Source organism: Hydra viridissima, unplaced genomic scaffold (genome assembly GCF_058129835.1).
Source record: "Hydra viridissima isolate aposymbiotic clone 2 unplaced genomic scaffold, HvirCarnegie_v1 scaffold_16, whole genome shotgun sequence".
Lineage (NCBI taxonomy): Eukaryota > Metazoa > Cnidaria > Hydrozoa > Anthoathecata > Hydridae > Hydra > Hydra viridissima.
Genome location: NW_028324315.1, coordinates 4,076,061 through 4,083,469, shown reverse-complemented (window position 1 = coordinate 4,083,469; position 7,409 = coordinate 4,076,061). Strand labels below are relative to the sequence as shown.

At 38.5% G+C, this 7,409-nt stretch overlaps 3 protein-coding genes and 1 pseudogene across 8 annotated transcripts in view; all 4 read right to left on the bottom strand.

Annotated features, from left to right (window-relative positions):
• Positions 1 to 7,409, bottom strand: part of LOC145199530 (uncharacterized) — a 300,653-nt gene that overhangs the window by 220,612 nt on the left and 72,632 nt on the right. The window lies entirely within an intron of this gene.
• LOC149877590 (uncharacterized) overlaps positions 1 to 7,409 on the bottom strand; it is a 375,375-nt gene that overhangs the window by 333,450 nt on the left and 34,516 nt on the right. The window lies entirely within an intron of this gene.
• The window catches only part of LOC149877591 (uncharacterized), a 127,978-nt gene that overhangs the window by 86,060 nt on the left and 34,509 nt on the right, over positions 1 to 7,409 (bottom strand). The window lies entirely within an intron of this gene.
• On the bottom strand, positions 19 to 244 carry LOC149877593 (U2 spliceosomal RNA; annotated as a pseudogene).

The following is a 7,409-nucleotide window of genomic DNA, read 5'->3' as shown; positions in this document are numbered from 1 at the left end:
GTTTTCTTTTCTTTCTATTTTTAATGGGCCACACTCAGCAGTAGTTCAACGCCGAGGCAACCCGCGGTCAGGGCGAGGTAAACCTACAATCCCTTGACCAAATGCCAAAAATCAGATTAATATATGAGCTGGACTATGCCGGCGTACCAGATATTAAACTGATAAGAACAGATATTACACTTGATCTTTTTTTTTTTTTATTTCCTTTTACGTCGCATCAGCCATGCGCAGCTGTGGACGGTAAAATTTACATATTTACATATTCGTGATAAATTTTATTTACAATTGTATATACTTTTTGTTTGGTATAAAATTTTTTTTTTTTTTTTTTTTTTTTAACATTTATACATATTTACATATTTCTCTTTACGGATATTATTTGTAAAGGGTTAGGTGGTTTTGTTTTCTTTTGTATTTGTATTGTGTCTAATATTATCGTCACAAAGTCTAATTGCGGTTTTGTATGTGTTTTGGTTTTTGTTTTCTGTTTTCATTTCTGTTCTAAGTCTCTTTATTAGTAGCGTGTTAAAGTGCAGTGAAGCGTTCAGTTTTTTGTTTTCAAATGTCAAGGTGTTTCGTATGTGTTGCACTGTTTCGTAAAAAGTGTCTATGCATGTGTCGCCTATGTTTCTGTCTTGTGCGGTTGCAATACCCATAAGGAAAAATTTTAGGGTATTGCTGTATCTGTCTTTTGGATATATGGAGTTTAGTATGTTTATGGTTTGTATGCATAATTTCTGTGTGTCGGGGCAGTAGTAGAACCAGTGTTGTAATGTTTCCGTTTCTTTTTTGTCGCATCGTTTGCATGTTTTGTCTATGTTTTTTTTTCCATTTGTGCATGATGTTGAGTGATGGGAGTTTTCTGTGTATGTATTTGTATTGTATTTCGTTGGCTTTGTTGTATAGGTTTCTGTCTTGTAGTTTTTGAAATTTTCTATCCCAGTCTCGTTTTGTTATGGGCGTTTGTCCGGGTGGTAGTTTTCTGTTCCATTTTATATGTCTGTCGGGGGGTGTCATTTTTGATGTCAGGATTCTGTGGTATATTTGTTTGTTCGTTATCTGTGTCAGTTTTCTGTCTTTGTTTTCTATGTGGATGGAGGGGATGTATTTGTGATATGCGTAATCTGGTGTTTCCGTTTTCAGTTTTTGTATCCATGTGTTCGGTATCCGTTTTGTTATTTCTGTCAATGTTTTGTGCGGTATTTCCAGTTGGTCTGCTGTTTGGAGTCCTGGTGTCGATATGTTACATATGTCTGCGATGATTTGTATGTTTTGTGTTTTCGTGTGTTTTGTGGGTCTCGGTAGGGGGGGAACGGGTTTTCTGTAGTGGGTTTTGTTGGCAGTAGGGGGTTGTAGTATATCGGTTGGTTCAGTATTGCTTCTAATGTATTGTCTTGTATTTTAATGTCTTTGGTGAAAGTCTCCCAGTTGTGTATTAGGTCTCTGTAGGATTTGGGTATCGGTGGTTTTTCGTTTGGTGTGGTGACTGTGTATAGTGTGTATTTGTTTTGTCTTGCGTTTCTGTATCTGTTTAAAAAATATATGGCTGTGTCTGTCCATGGCATTTGTGTATTGTGAGTTAGTATTTTGATAGTCCATTTTGTTTGTAGTGTTTGTGCTTTAGTGGTTATGTCTATTAGGTTTTGTCCTCCGTTGCGTATTGTCTGGTGTAGTTGAGTTTTGTTTATTCTTGTTTTGGCGTCGTTCCATATAAAGTCGTAAATCGGTTTCATTGTCTTGTCTATCTGTTTTTTGTTTGGTAGCGGTAATATTTGTATAGTGTGCCATAGTTTGCTGAGTATAAGGGTGTTCACTACTGTGATTTTTCCCTTAATACTCAGGTTGTGTCTTTTCCAGTTTTGTATTTGTCTTGTGAATTTGTCTGTGCATCTCGTCCAGTTTCCTGTAACGTCGTCTGTTCCGTCGTTGGGGAAAGTCAGGCCTAGTGTTTGTATTTTGTTTTTAGTCCAGTCGAAGCCAAGCGGTCCCGTTTTTTTGTCTTTGTTCCGCCCTATCCACAGTCCTTGGCATTTGTCTCTGTTCAGTTTCTGTCCAGTTGCAGTTTCGAATTTTGTTAGGGTGTTGTCTAAGTTCTGTAAGGATTTCAGTTTTGTGATGTAAAATAGTGTGTCGTCCGCGTAAGCTGTTATTTTTGTTTCGTGGTGGTTTGTCTTAATTCCTTTTATGCGTTTGTTTTGCGTTATGTTTTGTATTAGTATGTCTGCTTGTAGAATGTATAACGTCATGGATAGAGGGCATCCTTGTCTAACTCCTCTTGTCGGGTAGAAGGGTCTCGATAAATGTCCGTTTGTTTTTATTCTTGTGGATATGTTTGTGTATAGCGTTTTTATGTTTTGTATAGTCTTTGGTCCGTAGTTGAATTTCGTCAGTGTTTTGAATAAGTACGTCCAGTCTACTCTGTCGAATGCTTTTATCTGGTCGATTGATATGATTGCTGTGTTTTTCATGTCTTCAGTGTGTGCTATTTTTATGTCTCTGGTGTACAGTAGGTTCATGTGTATTTGTCTGTGTGGGGTGCATGCTGTCTGGTATTTACTGATGATGTGTGGTAGTGTAATTTTTATTCTGTTCGTCATTGTCTTTGTGATAATTTTGTAGTCTAGGTTCAGTAGGGAGATAGGTCGCCAGTTTGTTATGTCTTTTCTGTCTCCTTTTTTGTATATGCATGTTATAATGGCGTCTCTTTGTGATTGTGTTAAGTAAGATCGGTTCAGTACTTCGTTTGTCATATTTGTAAAGTGTTTTGTCAACAGCGGCCAGAATTTTTTATAGAATTCCGCTGTTAGTCCGTCTGTACCTAGTATTTTTATCCCGCTTTGATTGCACCAGTTTATATTGTAGTTGTTTTGATTATTTTCTTTTAATGTGTTTTCATAGGTGGTGTAATCAAAGCCGCCGAGCGCAAGTCCTTTGGTTTTTGTTTTGTTGACATTGGAGCCCGTGGCTTGTTCAAAATTTTGTAATACCTTAAAAAGTTCATTAATTTAGTCAGGATTCCTGACGAATATTGTAGTGTCGTCTGCATATTGCATGACCTTCAGTTTCTTTTTGGTGCCAGGCATGGGGATTCCGTCTATGTTTTTGTTTTGTTTTAATTCAAGTGACAGGAATTCTACTGCGATGCAGTAAAGCATGAGGGAGATCGGGTCTCCTTGCATCACACCTCGTTTTATGTTGAAGGGTTTACCCATGTAGCCGTTGTTAATGATTAGTGACTGGTTGTTTTTCATAGTTTGTTTTATAACTGTTACAAAGCTTTTACCAAGGTTAAACCTTTCAAGCGCTTTTATAAGAAACTTTCGATCTATTTTGTCGAACGCCTTCTCTTGGTCTACTGTCAAGATAAGGCCTTCAACGTTTTTGTTGTTCGTGTATTCTATTGTTTCTCTGGTTAAAAATAGATTAGAGTAGATTTGTCTCCCTGGAACGGAACACGTCTGTGACGGTTCCAGTATTTTGTGGAGGATCTTCGCAAGTCTTAGCGCGAGCGCTTTCGTAAGTATTTTATAATCGGCGCACAGCAGAGATATCGGTCGCCAATCCTATCTATTCTGCTCTTAAAACTTTTATCAGGCTTTACGAAGGTAAATTCTCGTTTTAAGGGATTTAATTTTCGATGTCTACTAATTCATATTTTTCAGTAAAGTTTTTTAGTTGATTTTGACCTAGGGTGTTGTTTTTATTAAAAAGGTCACCACCTTGTCGGTCTAGGGCAGGGTTTTCAACCATGTTAAAGTCTCCAGACAAAATTAAGGTATCGCACTTACGCGTATGTTGTTCTATTGATTTAAAAAAATTTTCTTTTTTCTGCGGGTTGTTAAGTCCGTAGATATTTATTATGCGAAAGATTGTTTCATTAAAGTTAAGGTTAGCGGAAAGAATTCTCCCGCATTTATCGTTTGTGGCTTCGCTTATTTCTATATCTTTTTTGAACAGAATCGCGACTCCGCGTTCCTTATGGGTAAAATTATTCCATAAGGATTTTCCTCGCGTCATATTTTGCCATTCTAATGCCCATTTTTTAGTGTTTTCTTCACAACCGTGAGTTTCTTGTATGAGAAAAGCATCGCAGTTTTCGCTAACGCAGAATTTCATTATGTTATGCCTTTTGGTTGCGTCATTTAGACCGTTTACGTAAGCGTGAGAATTTTTGCAGCCATGAGGAAAACCACAACAAATTAATCAAAAACTTTTTATAGCCTAGTGATCATGCCTTAGAATCAAAATAGAATTTCTTACGTCAAAAGGCGCATGTTTTCGCATTCCTTTTTAAAAGATGGTGACTCAACATGGTTCATAAATGCTAATAAAAAGTTAAAGTAAAAAGGAAAAAAAGGACTTTGTAAAATACTTACTCAACTCCAGGTGTGTTTTCTTTAAAACGTTCTGCTTTGTATTGTTCTTTCACAGTTCTGATAGTTTCTTCTTGGCTTTTTTTCCTCCGTGCTTTCTTTCGTTTGTTTTTCGCTTTCTCTTTCTCCTCCGCCATCTCGATTTCAATCACTTCCTGTGTTTGTTCGTCTTTCTTTCTCTCGTCGCTCCTGACTGGCACTTTCTCCTCAATTGTTCGTATATCTTCTGTTTCCTGCGCTGCTCCTTTCGTCATTTCTTCTTTCGTTTCTTCTACGATTTTAACGAGCTCCTGTTCGATGACTTCCTCAGCTAGCACTCTTGCTGCAGTTTTGTGTTCCTTCTCGGCCGAGTGAACAGGGGTTGGTTGGTTCTCCACAGCAGTCATGTTTGACCTGCCGTCGCCTTGCCCGGTGTGGATTGCCCTCACCCTATACCCCTTCACAGAAATATAGTGGGGCATCGGCCGCAAGTCCTCCATGACTGCCACAAGGATGCCAGAGTAGTAGGGCGTCCCCTTCGTTGGTGTTTTTTTCATGACAGGTCGTGTGTATAGATGTCTGCCAAAACCCATATCCTCCAGGGTTTTTCCGACCTGGTAGTTCTTTGCTTCTATGGAAAACCCGATGAATGACACCGTTGTTCTCCTACTCGGCATCCTGTTAGGTGTCGAGTTTTGAAAGCGATGGTGGAGTCCCTTAATATTAAGTCCTTCTTCAATAAGTTTGTTTTTCGCACTCTCTGTCTTCATTACGACCTCAAGGGTGCTGTTTCCCCTGATCAGTTGCACTCCATCCAGATCCTTGTCTAAATCCCGTTCCTCTATTGCTATAAGAACATCTGTTAAACTCGCTCGTGTTTGCAGCGGGCTTATAAGCGTGTTTTTCAGTGGAACTTTGTATTCCACGTGCTGGGTCGGAGCGTAGGCGGCTTGTGCGTAGCTCGTTGGGTTCTTTGACTTCCCGTTCGTCTTACTCTTCTTCGTCTTCTCGTCTTCATCAGAGTTGTCAGTTTCGCTTTTTTCGCTGTATTGTATCGGCAAATCTTCGAAGTTTTCCGGGTGTTTCGCGCAGTACATCATACGGTTCAAAAGTTCATCAGCAGTGTTGGTAATCGTACACGAGGTGTTCACTCCGTCTTCGACATCCATAATTAAAAGAAAAACACTTAAAAAAGCTAGCGCGACCCAAAAAATCACCAAAAGAAACTTTTTTTTTTTTTTTTTTTTGTTTTTAATTACTCATTTATTTACAGTTAAGAATTTACATCTTTAATTCCAGTTTATAATATATAAGCGTAGCTATTACCCCACGCCCTTATAAAAAATACATACATCCTCAGGATCCACTGGGATCCCTTGGACATATCCGTGGCCTATTTGATATATACAGGTTTTTTTTTTTTTTTTTTTTTTTTTTTTTTTTAATTTTTTTTTATATGTATTAGTTTACAATTTGAAAGACGAAGATATGTAAGAGTTTTGCGTGGTTTATAATATATTAGCGTGGGTATTACACCACGCCTTTAAAATAAATACATACATCCTCCAGAGCCTCCGGGCTCCTTTGGACATATTCGTGGATTTGTCGTGGTTTATAATATACAAGCGTGGTTATTAGGCCACGCCCTTAAAATAAAAACATACATCATCCGGTCCCACGGGGATCCTTTGGACATATCCATGGGGAGGTGGTTTTTTTTTTTTTTTTTTTTTTTTTTTTTTTTTTTTTAAATGTAAACATTAGGCTTGGGGTCTTTGCATTAATTAAAGCGTTGTTAATAGAAAATTTTTTATGGAATTTTTCAATCTCGTTTTCTCTTGCGTATTTGTTATATTTCATTTTACAGAGATATTTTAGTTCTCTTTTTATATTTTCTATAACGTTTGTGGAACTCTCGTTTTTGTTTTCTCATGTTTCTCGATCGCCACAGCTCAGTTATTATTATGTTTGTAATTGTTGTTACAAGCTTGGCTGTGGGGTTGTTTATCGGGAGGTGTTCAATGTTAATATAGAAAATCGCGTGGACAATGTTGAAGTTTTTTTGCGGCTGGAGCGTCTCGTACAGTTTTTTAAAAACCGTCCAGACCCCTCTGGGCGGTTTTTAAAAAACTGTACGAGGGTGCAAGGTGTTTTCGGAGAGGTTGCAAGTTTTACAGAACGTGCAACCCCGTCCGCGGTTCTTTTTCCAATGTTTGATTTTTTCTAGGGTCGGGAGACTGTCGTGGAGCAGTCTCCACGACGTGTTTTGGCTAGGTCCTTGCGCGTGGGAGTTGAAGCTGCGTTGCCAAATTCGCTTCCACGGCAGAACTTTCTGGAAAGTGGCGTTCCATTTTCTTTCCGTAATTTCGATATCGCGGTTGTTTTGCGCGTTCGCAAACTGCAGGTAAATTTTTTTAGTTGTTTTATGTTTGAGATCAAAAATGGGAAGGTTGTTTTTTAGGCTTTCTATCACGTCTTTATAATAAAAGGGCGGACTGTTTAGAGTTTTCGGAAAATCGTTTTTTGTAAATAGGCGCCATTGCGGATGTTTGCTGTTTGCTAGGCCGGACAGAGACATAGCCAATAGATACTTTTGGAAAAAGACGCTCTCGTGTGGTGGCTCTAATTCCTGTATTTGGAGGAGGTGTTTTGTCCTTAGTGCTAGGCACTGTTGAGCCACATCGAGTATACCGAGCCCTCCTTTCGACGCGGGCAGGTTTAAGATTTTTCGTTTCACTGGCTCCGCGTAGTCGCTTTGCCAGAGGTACACGGATATTTGTTTTTTTATTTCTTTTTCCGTTGTTTTGCTTGGGGGGAAGAGGTTGGCTATAAACCATACCTTTGACAAGGCGAGCGTGTTTACGTACATTGCTTTGCAACGAAGCGAGACGTTTCTATATTTGAAAGAATTTAGTTTATTTTTAAGTTTTTCTACGGCTTTTTGCCAATTCGCAGCAGCAGTTACGTCTAGGTCCGTGTGGAAGTTTGTACCTAGTATTTTAATTCCGCTTTGATTGCACCAGTTTATGATTTGATTATTTTGTTTTAGTGTTTTCA